Below are 25,990 nucleotides of genomic sequence, written 5' to 3'. Positions count from 1 at the left end.
AGTACTAAACTCTTTTCTTCAATTTATAGAGCAAACAATATTTTATCCTAAATCTTTAATTGACATTCTTTTTGTTTATAGCTAAATTCCTTTTTGGAGTACTTGTTCTTTTTGGAGTATGTTCACTATTTAAAGCAAATATGGTCAATCTCATTTGTGTGTAATCTTGCAACCCAATGGTGTCTTGAGGATAAATCAATTCATAAGCATCTGGTACCTCTCGTACTGCTGTAATGCAGCAGCGTTCAAGTCATTTGGATTCACCTGTGTATTCCAATTATATTCTGTTGTTCCCTCTTGATCTAAACAAATACAGCCTTTAGACATATTAGGGTATTTTAGGTGTACTTTCATAACTCTATTACATAAAAAGTTATTTTCTTCTTCATTTATTATTATTATTATTAATTTTTTTCAGTTGTACCCATAGCATATGGAAGTTCCCCAGGCCAGGGATTGAATCCAAGCCACAACTGTGACCTACGCCACAGTTGCAGCAATGCTGGATCCTTAACCCACTGCACCATAGTGAGAACTCCTGTTTTCCTCATCTAAACACTGCATAAAGGTAGAAAAATATTTTGATATCAAGGTAAACTTTTGTTTTTAAATAGAGCTTTGTGAAAATAAAATCAAGTTCTTCTTCCTATCATGTATTCTACTGCCCTATTCTATTGATGAATACTTTCAAAACTTGCTCCTCTCCTTTTTTAATTCATTGCACTACATATTTAGTCTCTCATGTAATGGACTTTGAGAGGTTTCTTATCTGAGGCTTCAATAAAAGGTAGTTACTTCTTAAATTTTTTCTACTTTTCTTATGCCCATTTTATGCCCTTCACCAAGCTGGTATGTATGTATGTGTGTGTGTGTGTGTGTGTGTGTGATTATGTATATAAACTTTACTTGTAACTTACTACCTTATTTTAGGAAAGATTAAGATAGTTTTAAGATGTTGTATTTGGGGTATTGTAAATATGTGTAGATACACATCAATTTCATATCCATTTCACATTTATTTCAATCGTCTTCATTGACTAGATGTCTAAAATGGGATAAAAATATCTGCCAAATATACCAAATCACATATATGCGCATGATTTCTCCTCTTTTTATAACAGATAGAGGACAACTAGTCAATGAGCCAAACCCCTCTTTAGTGATTGAGATCAGAAAGTTAACAGGAACCCTGAAGGGAGGACAAACTATTCTCTGGGCTTAATGATAACATCTTGAGAATATCATTAACAAGTTCCCTTCTGTATAGATAGCTTCCTGACATATCTGTAGAGTCCTTCAAGCAAAAGATAAGCATAATTAAGATTTATTCTCTCCTATCTTAGAAATACATTTTCTTTTAATTAGTTGATGAGGATGAATTTAGATATGGATAATCAGAAGCTAAGAAACACACCTGGACCAAACAAATGGTGTTATAATTTCCAAAGAGCTAGCCCTAAGATAATGCTGAATGTGATTTGACACCTTCCCTTCAATAATCTATTAGAATGTGTAACTATTTAGCTAGTCAAGAATCCTCAGTTTGTCCTTGTGGTAATGTTTTGATTGGAGGTTGAACTAATCTCTTGAAGTAAAATTATAACCAAATGTCTTCGGGAACTGAGGCTCTATTTTTATTTCATAACACAATCTCAACACCATGGCTGTATTTGATTTCTACATAGAAAGGATTTATTTATTTATTTATTTATTTATTTATTTATTTATTGCTTTTTAGGGCCACATCCATGCCATATGGAGGTTCCGAGGCTAGGGATCCAATCAGAGTTACAGCTGGCAGCCTATACCACAGCCATAGCAATGCCAGATCCAAGCCATGTCTGCAACCTACACCATAGCTCCTTAACCCACTGAGTAAGACTAGGGATTGAACCCACAACCTCATGGCTCCTAGTATGATTCATTTCTGATGTGCTACAATGAGAACTCCAGAAAGGATTTAAGGATTATAACTAGTAGAACAATGAAGGTGCTAGGGAACTCAGCCTAAAGTTACATTTTTTTTAGAAAGATTGCAATTTCTGTAAAGATTGCAATTGTTTTCTTACTTGACCGTAGCTTGGGAGGAGGCCCAGGAGAAATCACAGGGGATATTTTTCTATATCACTTGCCCAATGTCAAACCATTTCTTATCACTAACACTGGTTCTCAACTAACGTGCATTGATTGGTTAATTAAAGCCTGGTCATTATTCAACATTTTGTCTGGAATCAAATGCAAATATATTCTTATATTGTCTTATATTTTCCCTATTATGGAACTTATTACACATACTACATTAATGTGTCAATGTCTTTTAATTTTTTGTCTCTTCTCTCCAACTTTGACAAAGAACTCTATGAGTCAGAAACAATGTTTCAATCTTGCTGGAGACCCAGAGGTATCCAAGTGCTGGCACATAAAATAATGCCCCAAATTGTTGGTGAATAAAACTACCATGAAAAGATTGTCTTAGAGGTATTTCCCAAGGTCATTACACCAAAAATGTACTTGAAAACTTAACATTCCCTTAAGTAAAAGACAGAAGTATAAACAGCAGGCAGTATTTTCAGAACTGGAATTTTTCCTGGCTATAGTCATTTTTTTATTTTTCAAACTAGGACTTGAAAGAAAGCCTTGAAGCTACTTGGTGACTGACTGCTTTCCCTACCATGTTTGGTGTTAAGAAAGGCAACTGGGCAAATAAATTTTTTCCTGTTTGATTTTTTGAGGTATGCATGGAGGTTTGCAATGGAGCAAGTTTTTTTTGCTTTTTTTTTTTTTTTTTTTTTGTCGTTTGTCTTTATAGGGGTGCTCCCACACAGCATATGGAGGTTCCCAGGCTAGGGGTCCAGTCAGAGCCGTAGCCACTGGCCTATGCCAGGGCCACAGCAATATGGGATCCAAGCTGCATCTGCAACCTACACCACAGCTCACGGCAATGCCGGATCCTTAACCCACTGAGCAAGGCCAGGGATTGAACCCGCAACTTCATGGTTCCTAGTCAGATTCGTTAATCACTGAGCCACAACAGGAACTCCTGGAGCAACTTCTGAGTATGGTCTTGGTGACCAACTTTTAGCTCTTAAAGTAGGTTAGGCAAATCCAAAAATCTATTTGAGTAAAATGCTGTGTTTCATTCTTTGAACTAGTTATGATATTATCCACATATTTAGGCTGACAATTATTTGCAGTGGAATAAAGTACAGAAATACCTAGAAAAATATTCTGTATGACCAAAAAGGTGAACTGGTGGCAAAGGAAGCTTTTCTAAATTTTCAGAACAGAGCATTAATTTAATAACAATAATAACAGTAGTTTCTCTTTACTAAAAGCTCATTATGTTGCAGATCTTTCATATGGTTTATGTTACTTAATCCTCAGAAAAGCACAATAAATTTAGAATTATTAATATCACTTTTAAAGATGATAAAACTAGAGAGCTGAAAGTTAAATAACATTCCTAAGGCAACACAATTTATGAATCATGAGTGAGATTCAAACTCAAATTTGATATTCAAACTTGTGTTTTTAATCACTATGTTATTCTGCACTAAATTCCAGATGATTAAATAGCAGCTTTTAAAAAAAGATGCTGAAATGGAATATAACAAGTGTCAATTTTATACAATAAAACCTGGGGTTAACTAATAAAAATACATTTTTGTTATGGTGTCCTGAAAAATGTCAAGAACTATATGGGATATCTAGATAATAAACATAATCCTCTTTAGCACCAGTTTTACAGTTTCTTGTGGAAAATTAATTGCACACCTTTTCTTTTTTTTTCCCTACAGAATTTAACTTTTTTTTTTTTTTTTTTAAATATACTTGCCAAGCTCTGGTTTGGAGCCTGGAATATCAAACTGTCATCTTGCAACCAAAAAAGGACAAGAGTAAAATGAAAATGGATCTCATCCCAAATAACTAAAAGTTTTTTTGGCATTGTTTAATATTTGAAGGGAAATAAGTGAGCTGTAATATAACAAAGCAGAAAGCTTCTCGCTGTCAGGGTTTAACTACTGCTTTTATTCTCAGAATTAAACATAACAGAGCAAAACACATTTCCTACAGCCCACAATGAAGTAATATTCAGTCTCACAGTACCATTTTTGGAATCAAGCACACTATCTTTAAATCTACTCATTTTCTTTTCTAATCCTCTAAAGCAAGAGACCTCATACACAGTTTTTTCACAGAGCCATCATTCCTTTTTTTTAGAGGACATTTTCTTTGCATCGGCAGGCTCTAGGTGCCTGTTTTGTTGAAATTATTACAATATGAAAATGTTTATAAGGTCTACTTTATTTTGGAGAGTAATATTTTAAAAGACAGAATTTGGAGCAATGCTTCAAAAGAAGAAATGCAGAGGGTTGTAGATGAACATCATCCACATAGGACATATTTTGCAATCTGCTGTAAAGAGATTTTTCCCCACTCCTTTTACAGATTTTTTTTTTTTTTTTTTTAAGAAATTGCTAAATAGGAAACTATTCTGCCTTTCGTGTGGTGTTTTCTTACTTTTGTCCTCTTCAGGTTGCATTTCAAGAGATATTTGCATGAAAACAGTCCTGTTTAACTAAAGCTTTACCTGCTCCTACTGATGAATTGACTTCCAGTCTTCATTAGTGATGGGAGAGCCTCAAAGGTTTTAATCTCAGGATCCTTTATCACCCCAATCTTTTATCTCAGGCTCCTTTCCCTTTCTTTCATATATCCCCTTCCCCCCAATCTCAGTGGCAGTCCTTCCTTTTACTGACCCTAGAAAATCTTCAGCTCCCTATTCCTTTCCATTGACCTTTGGTCAATAAATTCATAATCCTACTGCAATTGTGAGCTTTTCACTTACAAATGAACAATGGGAGGCTTCACTCTGTCTGACGTCCTCAGTTGTTAATGCCTCAAAATGTGCCTTACTGTAAAAACACTTGCTCCCCAGTGTGATGGCAATTCCATGTTTTCTCTGCACAATGGCACATGCTAGCTCCTAATCATCCTTGAAGAATTAATTTATCCTTCTTTAGAAAGCTTTCTTGACACTTCTGTGGAAAGTAACATAATGTCTTTTCCAGCAAAGGAAATCTTGGTTATTCCATTTTGCTGATATGCCTTCCTGCAACCCCCTCCTCTTTCCCTCTTCTCCCAGTAACAATTTGTTTCAAATTAGCCAACCAAGAATGTGAGCCCTGATCTGACCAACAGGAAGGGGACAGGTACATCACCTGCATTAGGTATAAAGAGGGAGGGTCTTTTTTTTTTATGTGCTTTTTGAGTACCCATGCCCTTCTGCAGAAGTAAAGAGCCTTGTTGAGATCTCCCTGTGGTCATGTGTCTCATTTTCTGACACTGATGATCTGAGCCATGTCCCCAACAGATGTGGGGGCTCATCCAGGATTTGGCATCCACTGGAGTGCAGATTCTCAAGGACAGGAGACACATCCCATGGCCCTGTTGCAGTGGCCCTTAATTGAGAAGTCCATGCCTGTGAACTTCAAACCCACAGAGGGTTCTCGACAATGTGGGAAACTGCAGTGACCAGGCAACTTTGTTAATGGATCAAGGTAGGAAAGATTGTGGGTGTGATCTAGTATCTCCTTGGTGGTCAGGGAAGGGGGTCTGTAAGCCTCAAAAGGTCTCAGGTGAGACCAGTGATTTCAGGTGAAATCATAAAATCAGAGCACGACCCTCAAAAGGTCTTGGGTGAGACCAGTGGTCTTGGGTGAGACTGGCGATTTTGGGTGAAATAGGAGGATCAGAACACAATCCTAGGAAATGAGAAGTAAGTCTTCCTGACTTGTATCTCCACTTGGAGAATTGAATGGGGGGGAGACCAAATTCCTCCAGACAGTCCTCTGGGATTAATGTTAAAGTACTGGGGAGACAATCCACAGATAAAGGACCAAAAAAAAAAGGGAAGCATGATTAAATGTTGTTTTACCTGGACACAGATACCTATTCTCAAAGAGCCTTTCTCACCCCATCTGTCTCCTGGCCAAAGTTCGGATCGGATAAGGATTGGGTCGATCAGCTGCTCATTCAGTTTGTCCAGGACAAGTCACTGGGGTCTCAGGAGGAAACTGATTATGCCCTTTGTTGGCAGCAGGGACCAGTGGTCATATTTCCCCTTGGAGCAAGGGACCAAAAGGAAAATGAGGAGGAAACCCAAGAATATTCTGGGACCTACTCTCCTCCATGGGACCCCCTTGGCTCACTGCCACCACCTTACAAACCCCAGAATGGTGCTGGCCCCCCTCCAGCCACAGCAGCTGCCACTGTCACTGCCAGGAGAGCACAGGAGGGGCAAGGGTGCAAAGCCCACTGCCCAGGCACAAGGGCACTGCCCCCACTAGAGGAGTCAGAGCATGAAGGGGAGGGGCACAGAGCCCACCACACAAGCATGCTGCCGCACCCTATGGAATCAAAGCCCACCACCTCAACAAAACTAAAGGATATGGCAGGGCCTTATTCCAGACTTAAGCAAGAGTTAAAACAATGTCAGGAAGATATTCAGAATTTTCCTTTTCCTGCCACTACCCCTGGGGAAGGACAAGAAAAGCCACAAATGCTCTTCCCACTATGGGAGGTTCCCTTAGGTGGGGGAGGAATAGGATATGTAAATGCCCCTTTAACCAGCATTGAGGCCTGAAATTTTAAGAGGGAATTACAGCCATTGCTGCAGGACCCACATAGGGTAATGGATCAAGTAGATCAGTTCCTTGGGACACAAGTCTGTACATGGTCTGAATTCACGTCTACTTTGAGCAATCTATATTCCAGAGAAGAAAGGGGATGACTGGAAGGGCAGCCATGCCCTCATGGGAGCGAATCCACCCTGCCCTGGGGAAGTTAGGTAGGAAACTAAATTTCCCTGACCCGGGTGGGACAATAACAATGCCATCCACTTGGGGGCATATGATGGACTTGAGAAATCTCGTAATTCAGGGAATTAGAGATGCCATACCTCAGACTCAAATATATCTAAGGCATTTGAAGTATGTCAAGGTAAAGGGGAGGGACGAACTAAATTTTTGGAAAGACTCAGAGCTCAGATAAAAACATATGGTGGAATAGATTCCACTGACCCTTCAGGAAAGGACATGCTCAAACTTCATTTTGTAACTAATAATTGGTCAAATATTTCAAAAAAAATTTTTTTTAATATAGAGGATTAGAAAGATAAACCATTGGAGAACTAAAAGAGGCACAAAAGCTTTATGTGAGAAGGAATGAGGAATGGATTTCTATTTTTTCAAGGGAAAAAAAAGAGTAAGTCTGTCTTCTAGCTTGTTTTAAATGGAAAATAGGGGACAAACCAATGGATACAGAATGTGCTGGAAGGTTTGTGGGAAGTAGACATTGAGAGAAGGGTTATACATTGTCAGAACTAAGTTTAAGATAAGTTTAATTGAGTAAATTAATTTTAAAATAAGCTGGTGCAAAACTTCAATGTGGCTTTTCTTTGTTAAGGAAATAAAGTAGCCCTAGAAGGCTTCTTTGATAACAGATTATATAATGTTCTTTTAAGAGACTGGCTGTATTTGCTTTTGAGATCTCTTATAATTTTGGTAAAGAAAAAAGTATTATCCACAGCGACCTATGATTCTATCTGACCAAATTTTTAAAAAAATGATTTATTTATAAACACTATAAAATTCTAATTAAAGTGCTTTTAAGTCCACTAACTTCAAAATGCTTCATGGGACCCTTGAGGCATTAAAAAAAAAAAAAAAAAGTTAAATTTACTAGAATTATTTGAAATGTTAAAATACGTAGAGAGTATTATCAAATGAGTGATAAACCTCAGATTATACAGATGAATAGATGTTTTTAATATAGATATTCTAGAACTTTTACAGTTTCTGAATTTTGATATATACTGGTACTATTTCATAATTCTTTTTTTTTCTAGTTATTTCAAATTGTTATATGTCATGACAGTTACCAAGTTTCATTGTCAATTTGCACTACAATCAGATTTAAAATGTGTCAAGTCTTTTGTCACTGTTAGTTAATGGCTTTACTCATACCTTTGCAAAAATATTTCCTCTTCTGGAACATCTACAGAGAGAATTTTTCAAAAGAAATACAAGTTTCTGACTTCCAGACCTTAATGATGAAATTAAAAAAAGAATTCTAAAAGGGAATTTGATGATTTCATAAACAGTTAAACAAAAAGGATTGGTTACATTGGATTGTGTTAACTGGTGAATGTGGTTATAATTTTATGGTTTCTATTTAAAATAATACTGGTTTTTAATCTGTGTTTTCCAGGTATAAAGAAATTCTCCCCAACAGTTTGGTAAATTATACCTTTGTAAGCAGAACTGAAACATTTCTCTCTTCTCTACTTGATTTCTTCAGAGAATGGAAACTCAGGTTCCCAGAAGCTTTATCATATAAATTAGGAAGGCCACCTTGTATGTAGCCTGTCAAAACCTCAAGATATCTGGGTTTTTAAAAGGGAAGGAATTCACTGAGGTCTTTAAAGAAGATTTAGTATTAAAAAGTCATGTAAAATAAAAATAAAAAAAAGCAAACCCTTGGCATGACTTTCCCAGCCCTGAGATGCCTTTTAAAAGCTTAATCTAAGATTCCTTATAAAGTTCTAACAAAGCCAATTAAAAAAAAAAGTACATGATCAATTTTATTCATGTAAATCATCAGGCCAAGGTTGTTGACACCAGACTTAATTGGCAAATAAATTAGTCTTGGTTTGGCTAATATTTGATAATAATGAGAGTAGTTTTAAAGAGAAAGAGATGTTTCAATGAACACTTGCTTAACCTGTTAATCTCATTCTTTTAATTGTGGTCAGTATCACTAAGACTTACTTCCTAGATAATTCTTTGCTATTATGTTATATTGCTACAAAGTTTAACTGAGTTTCTAAAAGAACATTCTAAGCTTGATTCTAAAGCTTATCTCAGTAATCTATTTTTGGACAAAGATCAGATGCCCCAAAACCTGCAACAAGGGGACTATGCGTACTAAAAAAGACATAATATAAAAGGACTATTTCCAAGCTTGTAGAGGAAGACCCCGATCCCTTACTATGGAGCCAGGAGGAGGTACAACAATTTAGGGATTTAAGAGAGGTGCTGACAGGCGCCTCTCCTCTGGCTCTACCATCCTTTTGAAAAACCTTTTCATTTATTTGTAAACATGGGCCAGGGAATGGCTCTAGGGGTCCTCACACAGAAACATGGGGGAAGCCACCAGCTGGTAGCCTTCATTTCCTGCCTCTTGGACCCTGTTGCCAGAGGATGACTGAATACATACAGTCAGTAGCCACCACTGCCCTATTAACTGAAGGAAAAAGAAAACTCACCTTTGGAGGAAGGCTGACTATGAGTATAAAAACAGGATATGGGGACACAAATGCCTGGTCAATGTGGATAAAATATTCTGTGGACACATTACACAAAGGCACCTGTTATGCTTGTGCCACAGGGAGACTGGAGCACAAGTGGTTCCCTTTCCTCTGGGATGGTCATCAGACCCACAGGGTCTTGAATGTGTGATGGCATTCTTCCAGGACAAAATGGCTTGAAAACAAAAACAAAAACAAAAACGTCCAGTTGGACTTTGTCACTGCTATTCCCTGAGCTCAAAAGTTCTGTGGGTCAGCCCCAGAGAACTGTTTACCAGCCAAATGTAAACGTCAACTTCTCCTTGTGTCTAAAATGACAAGAGGCCAAGGCAACTTTCTTAGGCAACCTGACCAGGTGCAGTGAAAGCCGGTCCTACATCACCCCACACAATAAATCCCAGTTCCAAATGCCTTGGGCAGATGTCTGGTGGTATTGTGGGAGTCCACTAATGGGCATCCTTCCAGAAAATGAAAGTAACACCTGTACTTTGGCACAATTGGCCATCCCTTTCACCCTTGCATTTAGGTCCCAATCTCAAACTCAGCCAATCCTGAGAGAATGAGACATCACCCCTGATTGGGGGGTGTCCTTTGACCTCCCAGGTCTGTATTGACTTAATAGGTATTCCACGGGGTGTTCCAAACAAATTTAGGGCAAAAAATCAGGTAGCTGCTGGGTTTTAATTTGTTCTTTTTTGGTGGCCAACCATAAACAAAAACTTTGATTGGATAAACTTCATCTATTACAATCAACAAAGATTCACTAATTACACTAGAGATGCCATTAAAGAAATAGCTGAACAGCTAGGGCCAACTAGTCAAATGGCGTGGAAAAATAGACTTGCTTTAGACATGATGCTGGCAGAAAAGGGTGGAGTCTCTGTAATGATTGATATCCAGTGCTGTACATTCATTCCTAACACCACCTCAGATGGTACCATCACCAAGGCCCTACACAGATTAATGACCTTAGCAGAAGAGCTTTCAGAAAAATCTGGTATTAATGACTCCTTCACAGACCTTTTAGAAAATTGGTTTGGAAAATGTAAGGGACTAATAAATTTAATCTTTACTAATTGTTACAGTTAGTGTCCTTGTCTTAGTTGCATATTGTATAATTCCTTGTGTCAGGGGACTTATTCAAAGATTAATAGAAACTGCACTAACAAAGCAACTGAAATCCCCTCCCCACCAAGCCAATATCCTCCTGAAGGACACAATAGAACATGAGAGCCAAATCTTGCTCCAAAAGTTTGAGGAAAAGAATATTTGATAAATAATGAAAGGGGGAAATTGTGGAAAGTAACATAATGTCTTTTCTGTCAAAGGAAATCTTGGTTACTCCATTTTGCTCTGGTTTTGGCTGAAACACCCTCCTGCAAACCCCTCCTCTTTCCCTCTTTTCTCAGTAACAATTTGTTTCAAATTAGCCAACCAAGAAGAATGTGCACCCTGACCTGACCATTGAGAAGGGGACAGGTACATCACCTGCATTAGGGATAAATAGGGAGGGTCTTTTCTTCTTTGTGTGTGCTTTTTGAGTACCCATGCCCTTCTGCAGAAGTAAAGAGCCTTGTTGAGATCTCCCTGTGGTCATGTGTCTCATTTTCTGACACTGATGATCTGAGCCATGTCCCCAACACTCCTAATCTGGGCAGGTATGCTTGCATTGTACTACCATAGCATCATGTGCATCCATAGTCATAACACTCATCAGATAGTTGCAATTGCTTATTTAATTATCTATAAACTCCATGGATGGAGGGACCACATTAATTTTGTCTATATCCTCTGCCTCCTAACATAGTTACACACTTAGTAGGTGTTTGTTAAACATTTATGAATGAATGTTGCTCAACTACTCTATATGCAACAGTGCTAGATTTTGTTGGGGGAGTCCACTGAAGGCAGAGATGGGGTGCAACCTTTGCATGTAGTTATTTACATTTCTAGAGTGCATTAACCTGGGATACCCATTCAATACACAATCAATGGAGGAAGTGTACAGGTGGAGAGGTGGGGGTAGGTATCGCTGAAGAATAAACATCCTGAACAAAGGCACAGAAGTGAATGATAAAGAATATATGAGAGCGTCTGAGGTGGCTTCCAGGCCAAAAGAGGCCTAGACTATTTATTTCCCCCTTTCCTTCCAGCCTATGTGAACCTCCAAGTTTTATCTCAAATGACACTTATTTTATAATGCTTTTCTTTTTTATTGTCTTTTTAGGGCCACACCCACAGCATATGGAGGTTCCCAGGCTAGGGGTCCAATCAGAGCTGTAGCCACCGGCCTACATCGCATACAGCAACACAAGATCCGAGTCATGTCTGTGACCTACACCACAGCTCATGGCAATACCGGATCCTTAACCCACTGAGCAAGGCCAGGGATTGAACCTGCAACCTTTGGATGCTAGTTGGTTTTGTTAACTGCTGAGCCATGATGGGAACTCCTTATAATGCTTTTCATATTCCCTAGAAAGCTATATGCCAGGGAATGATGATTTTTAAGGTCTCTTCTAGAGTCACATTTCTAGAATTTTCTGACATTTTAGGAAAAACAAGAAGGATGACTGCCATGCACATTTTTTCCATAGACACTTGTAGCTGGCCTTATTGCAAAGGGACCTATTATTGCTGAACTTTTTATAATATAAAAAGTAAGAAAATTCATAGGCATTATTTGCCTTTAAACTTCCTGCTTTATTCTACAGGGTAAGACTTTGCCAAGCTCTGTAGCTGCACACATTGCCCAGAAATGGCACATATGCTAATAGAGGTAAGAGTTAAGAGGCCCAGGTAAGCTCTTCTTTCAAAAAGCCAATAGATTCAATTATAATTTTCAGCATATTTTCAAACAACTCTAAGTTAATTCCTTAAGTTGTTTAAATAATAGTAATATATCCTATTTAAGAGGAGGGAAGTCTAAAAAATTTATAATATATTGGATTTAATTACTATTTATCTCTTCATTTCTAAAGGTACCGATAGGAATGGAGTAGGCACAGGTGGCTGTAGAAGTTCCAAAAAAGGATCATAGATAGAGAGGGAAATCTATGGGACTTTGGGAGATCACTGCAAGTTAATAAATTGCTCCAAAAAGCCATCAGAACAAGGCAGGCTTAGTTGACTAGTGGAAGTGTGAGAATTGCTTCAAGTCATTGTGTTTTGTTGGGGATGGGATAAGGCCTGCATTCAGATTCAGACCAAGGGCAGGATTTGAGGACTTCTCTTCTGCTGATTTGAATAACACCTTACTAGATACCAAGGAGGAGCTAGTACTCCCATAAAGGAAGAGGTGAGGCAGTCTTTTCTGACTCCCACTCCACTTGGAGGATAAAACTGTAGCCCACCAGATCCTCAGGGCAGAGCTCCTGTGCCTGCCTACTTGCACCTCTCATGAGCGTCCTACCTTAATAAATCTATTTCTTGCCCATCACTTTCTCTCTCCCTGAATTCCTTCTGCACAAAGACATGAAGAACATGAACTTTATTGAGTCCAGACACAGGGTAAGTGATTCTAATTTAAAACTATGGGTTCAAGTCCCAATCTGTGTTTTGGCTAGATTCAGGCCTTTAGTGCTGTCAGTTTCAGTACTAAATGGTATTAATTAATTTGGGGGAGTGGAATGGCAATATAAAATTGTTTTGCTCTGAAACATATAAGACATCACTTCAGATAACTGGAAATACCAAAGAAGTCTATAAAAATAGAAATGAAAATCCACTATGAATCTTCTGCTTAAAGAAAAACACTTAACACTGAGAGGGAGTGAGGATGCAGAGGGACATTTAAAGAGAGAAGGTAGGAGGGACAAGTGAGTAATTAGTATTTTTGCCCGAAATTTTTGAAAATCTTTATCTGAACTTATATTTTGCAAAGCAGTTGATCTTATTGAGATTTTAAAGTATAGTATCACATTTGAATAATTTTAAACTTTAGAGATCTTGGAAAATTTCAAATATGAATTCTGTTAAATAGAATTCAATTTAAAATATATATTTAACTCCATGTATAATTACTAAAACAGAAACAATGTCAATGTTTTTATAACACCAGAGATTAAACAATTGACACTAATTTAAATTCATATTTATGTCAATTTTTATGGAGCTCTTTTCTCAACCCATGAAACTTCCAGAAAGTTCTGTCTATTGTTTACTTTCTCTATATGAGGTAGTTTTTATGATACCAACATAAAACTATTCTGTTAATCACCAATAAGATTCTACTAAATAATTCTCCAAAGTTTAGCTTCATTATTCTTTACATGAATATTTTCTTCTGTAAATATTTAGTGCAAAATTAAAGTTGCAAAATTTGTTTAAAAATTTACTTAAAAACCAAGAATGGTTTTTCCCTTATATAGCTTTTTATTCTGTGTCAATAAAATTAAATATATAAAAGAAGCAAAAGAACAACTTTCACATTAATCCAGATTCCTGATTTTGAACTTTGACTTAAAGATCTGATTAATCTTAACTGTTTTTTTTTTCTTGTCTTTTTAGTGCTGCACCTGCGGCATATGGAGGTTCCCAAGCTAGGGGTCCAATCAGAGATACAGCTGCCAGCCACAGCCACACCAACATCAGATCCGAGCCACATCTGTTACTTACACTATAGCTCACAGCAATGCCGGATCCTTAACCCACTGAGTGGGGCCAGGGATTGAACCTGAATCCTCATGGACGCTAGTCAGGTTTGTTAACTGCTGAGCCATGACGGGTACTCCTCCTGATTAATCTTAACTCTTATGTACGCATTCTGAAAAGCTCCACAGTCACATCCTAAGACAGTACATTTCCCCTTGGGAAACTCTGAGATAAAAGAGAATTTATCATACTCTAGCAAGAAGTTACATATTCAGGAAAGCAAGGTAAGTTCAAATGGAAAAGTATAAGCCAGAACTTGAGATGCATTAAAATTTCCAGAGAATGTCTTTTTGAGTAGAAATTTGTTTGGGGGCAGAAGACTTCAAGGCCCGAAAGACACAGGCTTCATTTCTGTCAGGTAAAAAGAGCTAATCACAGGAAAAGAGATTTTCAATTTCAACTACAAAATCACTCTTCATTCCTACAAAACAACAGGGAAAGTGAAACTGGAAGCAAGCCAGGCACTTTGCTGGTTTTTCTTTGGGTGTGAGTTTGTTCACATAGCTCTAAGTTCAGAACATAATGTTATGTTCAGGAAATGCCATGGTGTATTGTTAGAGGATGTAATGTCACACTGAGGAGCATTCATTTCACAACAGGAATTTCAGTCACTAAAAATGCAACCAAATACTATGTATGGGTACTATAAATACACCCCCCACCACATAACTTATGGAAATGCCCTGAATTTTGGATCTAAAGAGCTAAAGAGAATAAATATTATTTTCAAAAGCCATCACAATAAGAATGATAAATACCTTCACTTTTTATTTAGAGGCAGAATGTCTGGTACCTGATTTACCTCTAGAGTGGGAGGTAAGGGTATAGATAATTCCCTGCAAATTTTTTTTCCTACCATGACTGTTCAGCTTATTTACAGGAAGGAATGTCTCTGTATTTGCAACAAGACATGCATTTCTGAGCTCAGAGTATGACATAGACTATTTTGTCAAAAGTAATTGAAACATGAGGCATTCCCTATTTTTTTAATGCTTGTTGCATTTGTCCATGTTTTATTAATATCTCCCAGCCTACAGATAACAGAATCTCAGCAGCATACTTAACATGGTTGCCTGTGGGGTGGTCTGCTCTTTTTGCACTTCCAGAGTTGAAGGATGGAGAAAATGGAGCTGAGGTCAAAGAAATGTAACTCAACACTCTGACCTGAAGTGACTGGACTCCTCTGTAGCACTCTGATGCCATTTCATGCCCATCAGTTTGTCCTTTCCAGCTGAGTTGCAGATTATTTCTGGGATGGACACTTTTTTGTCTTTCATACCTTTTTCTTTTTTTTTTTTTCTTTTTTGGGCCACACTTGTGGCACCTGGAGGCCCCCAGGCTAGGAACTGAATCGGAGTTGTAGGCACCAGACCACACCACAACCACAGCAATGCAGGATCCGAGCCAGATCTGCAACCCACACCACAGCTCATGGCAACATCAGATCCTCAACCCACTGCAGAAAGCCAGGGATCGAACCTGCATCCTCATGGATGCTAGTCAGATTCGTTTCTGCTGAGCCACAAAGGGAACTCCTCTCATACTTTTTCATAGCACTCAGGATACCTCTGCACATGGAAGCCATTCAAGTGTATATTTAATAATTAAGAGAATCATTTCAGTGTTGAAATAGTGTATGTTGTGTTTCAGTCAGTATGGAAGGCTGGAAATACTTTTTGCTGCTTAGCTGACTCCCACTATGAAAGTTTCAGGGATCCAAAGACCTGCCATGTTGTCCTGGAAGAAACAGCTTGAACCTATGGTTCTGAGCCTTGAGATGGGCTGAACTTACCTTTGGACCGCCAACTCCAGAACTCAGCTAGCATCCTGGGCAGTGCCAATTAATAATTTGGTCTTCTCAACCCTTAAAAAATAAGAAATACAAGTATGAAATGGCATTTTCATTTTGAAATACATTTCCAAAAATACTTCACGGTGAACTGCATAAAGAAAGAATAAATCTTGGCCCCATTTTGACAGCAAAGAGGCTTCTGGTTAACTTTAATAATTGAACACATCTTTAACTCTAGGCATTTCCTAAAGCCATCTTCACTTTAGTCTCTCATTTTTCTCTGACCTAGGTTAACAGAAGGAGCAAAGGTAGTGTAGGGAGGACACTTATCTGAGCAACAGGCTTAATGAAGGAGAATAGAAAAAAAATGTAATTTCTCCATGGGAAAGGAATGAGGGGCTTTTGAAGATTATGCATAAGTGACATTGAGGAAATATTCTCAATGCATTTTAATAATACCTTTGAGAAGCACAACAAAAATGAATACGGAGTCATCTATTTTTTAATATAGGTTCAGTATATTTATTTTGAGGTGAATCATAAAATTTACCACTCCACAAAATTCCTTTTAATATTTTCTTTATGTTTGTAGTGGTACAAGTTTTTGGATTAGATGTCATAAAACACTGACTTTGCAGTTCCTTAGATGAATATTTTTACTGTTCTTTTGGAATGTAATCTAAAAAAATCCTGTAAAGCCTCACTTGGTTGAACGTCACACTTAAATCTAAATAATGAATCAGTTGTTTTCATCCACCAGTAAGGACACCTCAACTGGTAGGTATAATCCATTCACCAGCCAACTGGAGCATGGTCTTCTGCACAGATGGCAGTGTTACTCTGCAAGGCTTTTAAGTCTCCTTTTTGTTGTATATTAATGGAGAGGAAAATAAAAGGAGTGTCATTTTTAGAAGGCATTGGGGCTAGAACTTAGCTGATCTGTTTTGTTGATCTACGACTATTTTTTTTTTTTTTAAGGCCATGTCTGTGGCCTTAAAGTTCCCAGACCAGAGACAGAAATTGCACCACAACAGTGACCTGAACCACAGCAGTGACAATCTGGGATCCTTAACCTCTTAGGCCACTGGGGAACTCCAATTTAGGATTAATTCTTTTTTCTTTTTTTTTTTTGTCTTTTTGCCTTTGCTAGGGCCGCTCCCACAGCATATGGAGGAACCCAGGCTAGGGGTCCAATTGGAGCTGTAGCCATGGGCCTATGCCAGAGCCACAGCAACGAGGGATCCAAGCCACGCCTGCAACCTACACCTTAGCTCATGGCAACGCCAGATCCCCAACCCACTGAGCAAGGCCAGGGATTGAACCCTCAACCTCATGGTTCCTAGTCAGATTCGTTAACCACTGTCCCACGACGGGAACGCCATAGGATTGATTCTTAAAGCAAATTAATCCACAACTCCTCTCCCAAAAACTGATACTAGGTTTAATTTAGATGGGGTTCCTCTTATATCTTGGGGCCAATATAATTTAGATGCAAAAAGAGCATCTTAGAGTGTTTAAGCTCTTACAATGAAGGCATTCCCTGGAGATTCTTGCAGGAGAGTTTTGAAGGTGATGGTTTATGGGGTTACTAGGAGAAATTTTGGCATTATAATCTATACCAGTAATTTTTAAAATTTAGTGTGGATCAGAATGGCCTGCACGATTTGTTAAAACACATATTACCTTAACCCCAGAGTTTCTGATTTAGCAGCTGAGGTGTAAATAATCTATATTTCAAGAAAGTTCCTAGGTGATACTGTTGCTTTGGGTACTGCACTGTAATAACTTCTCGTCTAGAATATATCCTAACCCCACCAGAAATCTCCCAACTCTACTGGCAGACTTGGAAAAGTTAAAGAGCGATGGAGTGAAACAGGATGGAGAAGAACAGAGACATTCTGGGTTGACTGGTCAGGCCACACACAGAAATGAAGGAAACTATGAAGTCCTATGCTACTGGGATTTATATCTGCTTAGCTCCATAAAAGAAGCAAATTGACATTTATATGATGGCAAACTATAAGGCACCCACTGCCAGCATGAGCAGTTCTAACTACCCACTGTTATTTTTAAATGTTTCAGACACCCTGGAAGCAAGTGTAAAAAAGCAGACTCATGATCCAAACAATATGACGGAAAAAAATTCCAGATAGTACACTTCACTCAAAGACATTCCTTTCTACAAGCAGGTTAGAAGACACAGTGTAATGCCACAGCAGTATTTTAGAGAGGAAAAAAATACATAAAGGATCTTTTTATGAATATTTCCAGACCTAAATATCCTTACCACTATTTACCAATGCAGGTGAAATTTTGAGTTATTTCATTTGGGAGCATTTCTTACTCATCAAAGGAAGGTAAGAAAAAGTGTGTAAAACATGTGGGTTTCATAAAGAGATAACTTTGCTCAAAACATACAAACAATTTTTCCCCATCCCTATAGACTTTGAGCAGCTAAGGATGATGGTCATTGTGCCCAAGGTAAGGTACACATATAACACTTTGATTATAGTTTCTGGGTACCGTAAGTATGAACATTTTGATTGTATTTTCTGGGTACCGTAAGTCCAAAAAAAGAGAAGTCTGATTTACAGTCAACAGTTTCAACAAGTGACCCTTGGCAGAAAGGGTCTGCTTTTTCAGCTGGCGCTGTTGTTGAAGTTCAGAGGAATAGCTCATCTGTCTCTATTTCAGGCGTCTGGCAAATGGAGCACTGTTTCAGCAATCTCCATCCCACTAAACGCTTACAGATGACTTCCATATTCTGGAGCATCTGCTGGTTATCTCATTTCTCTCATTTTGGATTATTTTCCCTGTTGTGTTTTGCAAAGACTCCCTCTTTTAGCTTTTATTTTGTGAGCACACTATTGTTGCTATTGTCATTTTGGGAGAAATCAACAGATGTGTCTGGTATTACCCCATGAGATAGGCCACACCTGTGGATAATCTGAAACCAGAAATGGTGATATTTTAAAAAGGAAACATAAATAAATAAATAACTTAAAAGCCCAGCTGAATCGCAATTGTAAAATATGTTCAGGAAATGATTCATGGGCCAAAAGTAAACAGCCATCAATAATTTTAGGATCTTTCTTTGAAAGTTCTTATAAACAGCACAGTACTCAAAGAAATAATATACACATGTTGTTGGTATATGTGATGCATATATATAATATAAATAGTATTCAAAATTTATTATTATAAATGAATCCACTTATTCTGATCCTTAGTGTTGCTTTGCCAGGTACGGTGCTTTGCTCCATGTCTTATAAAATATCAAGACAGCTAATTATTTGGGTTCTTCCTGAGGGAATTTTTCTTCATTTCCATAAAATACAGACACATATAATTCATAATATATTTATTCAGCTTCTTTATTTGCTTTTTAGAGCACATGAATGGTGTTCTGCATATATTGAGGGTTTCCTTACTTTTAGTTAATCAGATATATGGGGCACTTACACATGAATTTGAATATTAATGTATTTATTTAAAAGCAGGGTGACTGGTGCCATTAAAATTGTGATTTGAATTGATTAGTGCCCAATGAAAATTTCTTTGATGCAAACTCCTAATTGGACAACAAAGATGGGTATTCTAATTGCAATCATGTCCTGCAAAAACAGAAAGCACAATGGGCATGTGATTTGTTAATAGTCTTGTTTTCTTAATTTTTTGAGATCTTAAAATACAGAGAAGATGAAAGAAAAACATTTTAAAAATCATAACATAACAATATTAAAAACATACCACTAGTTATATTTGCTCCATCATTTTTGAAAGAAACAAAATATTACAAATGTAGCCAAAGCCTACGATAATCACTCCCTGTTCTTCCATTACTTGCTCTTCCTTCATAACTCTGCCCTTCTAAAGAGGCCAGAGAGACCACCTTGCCCTTTCCACCAGAGGAAGATAAGATGAGAAGTTTGGGAGACCGAAGAGGTCTCTCACACAATCATGCTAGAACCATGGTCTTGTACTTCCAACCTCCAGAACTGTGAGAAGCAAATTTCTGTTTGAAAGACATCCAGTCTGTGGTATTTTGTCATAGAGCCTGAACAGACTAAAACACATAGCTTGTCTTATCTCTGAAATCCTTCGTGAAAGACATGACACTGATGACCAGAGCAACACCTTTCTCAACCTTCCTTATGTTTGCCCATTGGATGCAAAGATTAATTTGAGTAGTTGTATTGTTGCTTGGACACAGATCAGAGGACAAAAGATGAAGGCCAGCCACAGTTAATGGTGTTGTCAGGGAAATGAAACCATTACATTCTTTGTTTGTGAAAATTAGGCAAAATGGATTTCATCAGCAGTCTGAGAAAACACTCTTGCCCTTTTCAGAAGGGGGTTTGGGTTAACATGGTGACATTGTCTCCATAGAGAAATACTGATTTCTGCCCTTTGTTTCAGAAAATATATACATTTATGGCAATCTCTGTCTTTAGAGTAAAATCTAAAACAGTGATGGCAAGAGTGAAATCTATAACTAAGAGGAGGACAAAGGTCCTTGCTATCTTTCAGGGAAAGTACAGATTATCTTTCTTTGCTGCTACCAGATGCTGTCTATAGTTTACACCTAGCCTAACAAAAAGGAGCCCCTATGTTTCTGGTTGTTCTCTTACTCATTACTGTTATTTCCTGAGTATTTTTGAGGTACCGATACTCTTGCTAAATATACTATACTAGGGCGTTCCCATTGTGGATCAGCAGTTAATGAACCCGACTAGTATCCATGAAGATGCAGGTTCGATCCCTGGCCTCACTCAGAAGGTTAAGGATCCGGGTTGCCATGAGTTGTGGTGTAGGTCACAGACATAGCTCTGATCCTGTGTTGCTATGGCAGAGGCCAGCGGCTACAGCTCCAATTTGACCCTTAGCCTGGGAGCTTCTATATGTTATGGCTGTAGCCCTAAACCAACAACAACAATAACAACAACTATAAATAGTATAAACAGTATAAAATACTATAGTGTATAAAATATACTAACTAGTTCCAGTTCACCTGGTAGAAACCCTTAAACAGAGGATCTGAGTTATCTGGAGATTGATGTGATTGTAACTGCTTGGCCAGTTGACTTTTGGACTCCCAGTATCTCACTGGTAGTGATTCTGCCTTCTTATTAAGGGTTATTAATACTTCTTATTAATGAGTGATATACAAACATTGAAAATTTCATAGCAGTAGATTAGGAATAACAATAAACACCTCATAGGAGCCAAAGCCATAAACAATGATACAATTCAACAACAAATTCACTTAGGTAGTGATCTACTTTGTCATTTTTGAAAACTCAAAACTGAAAAAAGTAATTCTTTATTATCTCTTCCATGAATAAAGCTACAGTTAAAAGACTTCTTTTGACTACTTAAATATGTTAGATATAAATAAAATTAAACTTTTATTTTTATATGTTTATATAATTCTCTATGTGCTCTAACACCTCTAACAAGAAGATAGGTTATCAACAGGTTACAGATACACAGCCAATTTATCTTGTGGGTGTTTGATGATAATTCTAGATCTATAACTTATTGGTTACACTCTAAAGATGTATTTATGTTTATCAATTAGAGAGACTTAAACAAGCTCTTTGAATGTAAGACAAGAAGCTTCAAAAAGCAGTGGAAAGGTGTATTTTAACCCCATTGATGAAGAAACTTACCTATTCATCTATATAATTCTCCAACCATGCTGAATCCAACTTGCTGGGCATGCTTAAAAATATTACATGGCGGAGTTCCCACTGTGGTTCAGTGGCTTAAGGATCTGGCATTGCCGCAGCTTTGGTATAGGTCACCACTGCAGCTCAGATTTGATCCCTGGCCTGAGAACTTCCATATGGCATGGGTGCAGGAAAAAAAAATTACATGGAGGTGTGACACTACTGAGAAAACATTTTTACAAGACTGTAAACTTTGGTCTCAGGCTTCTTTTCATAGTTTATGGTTGAGAATTTCAATGTATTGCATTTTGGTCCTGAGGTTTTATTTGTTAATCCCCCCTTTGTTTAGCTAAATGAAATATCACCTTTTACCTGACCTGTACTCTCATCAGAGGTGCATGACATGGTGAATCTAATGTTCACCAACACTGAACTTGAAAAACTCTCATAGGCACCTTTGTGTTTTCATATTATTATTATTTTTTGTATTACTAAGAAAACTGAGTGAGATTCCCAAATTCCAGAACTATGCTTCCTGATGGTATGTGCTGCCAGTGTAGACTAGTGGCAGCAAGTCTAATATTTCAATGGCTAGCAAGATCTGATTCTGCCATGAGAATCTCTTCTCTTCTTGGTGATGCCTAGAATTTCAGTTTGCTTTTAAATGTAACCCCCTTGTAAGTAACACTTTGCATGATTATTCTTGTTGCAAATTTAAAATTTGGCAAAAGTTTTCCTTAGAAGCTCTGATTAGTTAATTCTGAATAGAAGAATTCAGAGACTGAGAGCCAGGAATAACTATCGACATACTTTGCAGTATTACCTAGTATGAGGTTTGGGGTCATGGATGAGCAGATATTATGTAAAGCTCTTCTCCTCTGAATTGTTAGACTATATTTACTATATTGCATTCAATTTTGGTAATATCTATCCTAAGAGATTTCTTCTATGGAATTTCTCAGAAGCTATCTCAATTTCTTTTTCTTTCAATTTTTTTTTATTAGAGTTAGTTGATATACAAGTGTTGTGTCAATTACAGAAACTAACTCAATTTCAACACAATATTTTACCTGTCTTTCCTAATTGTTTAAGCAAACAGATTAGCATAGGAATGGGGCCGCTTCAACCACGGATACACATTAAATCAGTGCAAGTTGGAAAAGGAGAAAAAAACCTCTAGTTTTCCATTTGAGCCCAATTAAATCAGAATTGGTAAGAGGGGAGTTCCCATTGTGGCACAGTGGAAATGAATCTAACTAGGAACCATGAGGATGTGAATTCAATCCCTGGCTCACTCAGTGGGTTAAGTATCCTGTGTTGCCATCAGATATGGCTCAGGTCTAGCGTTGTTGTGGCTGTGGTATAGGCTGGCAGCTGTAGCTCAGATCGATTCTACCCCTATCCTGGGAACTTCCATATGCCGTAGGTGAGGCCCAAAAAAGGAAAAAAAAAAAAAAAAAAGGAATAAGTAAGAGGAAGAGCTGAGTACTGGATTCTAAAAATTTTTAGATCATTCTAAAACTCAGCCACACTTGCTAACTCCTGACTTGGCATTTAAGCTTCCTTATGTTATTTACATATCTTAATTACTATTCTAATTTTTATATATGATGAATTTATTAAATAATTACGTATCAGACTCTACCAGTATTGAAAAACAATAATAAGGACATGGAACAGGGCTTATTTTATTTTGTATTTGCACTAATGTCTGGATCTCAACATATGTCTGAATGAACAAAGGAACTGTAATGCATGGCCTATTTTCCCATTTTTAAGAGGAGTTATGTCAGGTAATAACTAATACATGCTATTGAAATGAATGAATGGAAGTGAAAAAAGAGCAAATCTTCATTCTTAACGGCCTTTGATACAGACTTCATGAATAATGTCATTAGTACAACACTGGGTAATATTTCCATTGTTTGTATACATACCTAGTTGTCTCCATAATATCTTAATCATTAGGTTAACAATTAAGTTTCTTGAAAGAAACAAATGACTCTGTTTTGTTGAATTTACTGCTTTTTATAATTTCTCAGAATTGCTAGTATTAAGGACTATTGAATACATATTATTGACCATATAAATTGACTAAAATAAATGATCGATGTTCCCATATTTTAGAAAAAATATTTTTTAATTTACATTTTCTTTTACTTACAAAAATATGCCTCTCCTCCCCCAACACAAATAATCAGTGAGCAAATCCTTCCATTATCCTGACCTGGGTAAAAATCTTTTTCTATAGTATTAAGGTCTGTCAAGACATCTAGAAATAATCTGGATGCAGTTATTTAGCACAATTCTTGCTCAATAATTCAAACATTACCAATTCTCATTTTTACTGAATTCCATTTATTTTATGCAGGTGGTAAGAACTTTGAAAGGAAGTTGGGGCTGCTTTGCTCTGATATCACACATAACTGAGGTTCAAATGACTATGCAGTAAAAAGCAAACATTACACCTTGTAATGCTTCACTCTTTGAGGAACTCAAAGAGCTTTAAAATGTGATCTTGTTAATCTTCACACTATCCCTTCTAGGAAGTAACATGACATTTTAATGTAAGAAAATCCAGGTTCAGTGTAGAAAATGCCAACCTATGTTACCAGAGGGAATTTTTTTTTAAGATTTCTAATCTCTTTTATGATTTTTTTGTTTATATATTTCAGACTTTAGGCTTTTCAGTGCTGTGTTTGGTGCCTGGTAAGCTTGAAATGATCCAGATGGTATTTCCAACCCAAAGGACACTTAAAACAAACCATCAAACAAACCAACCAACCAGAGTTTTGGCTATGCATGAATTCTTTTTATTTTATTCAAATTATTGTATACCAATGGTTTGACTGTAGGTGAAATATAACCAATTTGGGGAATTTTAAACAATTAATTTTAGCTACTTTAACAAAGAAATGGCTTTTCAATGTGCACAGTAGTGTCAACACTACTACTTGGTGCTCTTTTCAAAACACTTGAATACTTTTAGGGTGGTCTTTCACGCTTGACTGCCATAATAGAGATCCTCACCATGACCTGACTTCATGTAGTTATTCTGCCACTTGCAAACCTAAACCCAAATGCATCCTTTACCTCAGATATAGTTTCTATTACCTGAACACACCATCATATTGAATCCTTCCATGCATTCACATAAACAGTTTCTTCTCCCTGCAATGTACATCCACCTTTTCTTCATCTAGCTAAATATTACTTAATTTTCAAGATTCAGATCAAGAATCATCTGACTATAATCAATGAATACCCCATAGTGGTTGGTCCAATGTTTTCTCATTCTAATAGATACTTGAGGAAAGAAACAATATGCATATGCTATTTATGTTTAAGTTTCAATACTTAACATAGTAACTGACAAATAGCAGAGATACTAAAAAGGGATCTACTGAAAGAAAAATTTTCTTCTTACAGTGTATATGCTTAAAGTTCTAAGATTATAACTAATATTAGCTATCTAATTTTCATGTTAAGAAATTAATATGTAAATCAAATAACACATAATATTTAGACTCTTTCTGTCTGTCTGTCTGTCTTTTTAGGGTCGCATTTGCGGCATATGGAGGTTCCCAGGCAAGGGGTTGAATTGGAGCTATAGCCGCTGGCCTACGCCATAGCCACATCAACGCCAGATCCAAGCTGCGTCTGCAAACTACACCACAGCTCACAGCAACACTGAATCCTTTACTCACTGATCGAGATCTGCATCCTCATGGATGCTAGTCAGATTTGTTTCCGCTGAGCCATGACAGGAAGTCCAGTCATTCTTTCCATGATAGTAAAAATTTTAAATGATAAAAGTTGATGTTAACTAAGAAATATAGAGGTGTTGGAACTGATATTCACTCATATTAAACCACATTTTAGACTCCTTATAATTAAGAGTAATGCCTTAAGCTTCAATTACTCAATCTATATAGATTTTCTAGTAAAATCTTGGTCCTTTTCACAGGTTGTCCTTCAGCCCATCTCCTTTTGAAGGTAGGAGGTTTACTCTTCAAATAGAAATCTTCTGTAACATTCTTAAAAGGTTATCCCCATTCCTCTCCAGTTGGTGTAGTATCAAATCATGTTTATCTGCTCTTAATTGGCAACATGAAACATCTTATGAAACATTTAAAGGTAAGAAATAATTCTTATGGTGTGCTGCTTGAAAGATTTGAAGCATCTTTGAAGCATCTGGGAACCTAGCCATACCACTGGGATACAGTGTACACTTTGGCCCCTTCTATATTTGCTATTTTTACTTTGGCATGGTGCCTTCAATTTGCAATAATAGGTGTTATAGGAAACAGTTGCATAGAATCTGATGTTGTCTTCATTGCCAAAGGAAATTTTCTGGACATCATGTACCAGAAATACCAGAGAATTTCAAATGTGACTGCTCAGGAGAAACTCTTAGAGAGCTTGCTAAATAAAGATTCCTGTGAGTCTCTGGGGATAGTCCTTGAGATGAGTATAAGCAAAACTTTATATTTTGAAATAATT

The 25,990-nt window shown here is 37.2% G+C and overlaps 1 protein-coding gene across 2 annotated transcripts in view; it reads right to left on the bottom strand.

Moving 5' to 3' along the window:
* LOC106509506 (uncharacterized) overlaps positions 1 to 25,990 on the bottom strand; it is a 1,068,352-nt gene that overhangs the window by 137,135 nt on the left and 905,227 nt on the right. Inside the window, exon 7 of one of the 2 annotated variants that reach the window (XR_014838412.1) lies at positions 15,816 to 15,887. The gene's annotated coding sequence lies outside the window, so the exon portion shown is untranslated. Of the gene's footprint in view, positions 1 to 15,721; positions 15,888 to 25,990 lie in introns of those variants that run through there. The other variant, XR_014838413.1, reaches the window with a different exon arrangement.

Source organism: Sus scrofa, chromosome 2, assembly GCF_054392235.1.
Source record: "Sus scrofa isolate SSC_HxYL_T2T_F1_AM1 chromosome 2, Sscrofa_HxYL_maternal_Yorkshire_Landrace_v2.0, whole genome shotgun sequence".
NCBI classification, from domain to species: Eukaryota; Metazoa; Chordata; class Mammalia; order Artiodactyla; family Suidae; genus Sus; species Sus scrofa.
This window is presented reverse-complemented; position numbering and strand designations above follow the sequence as displayed.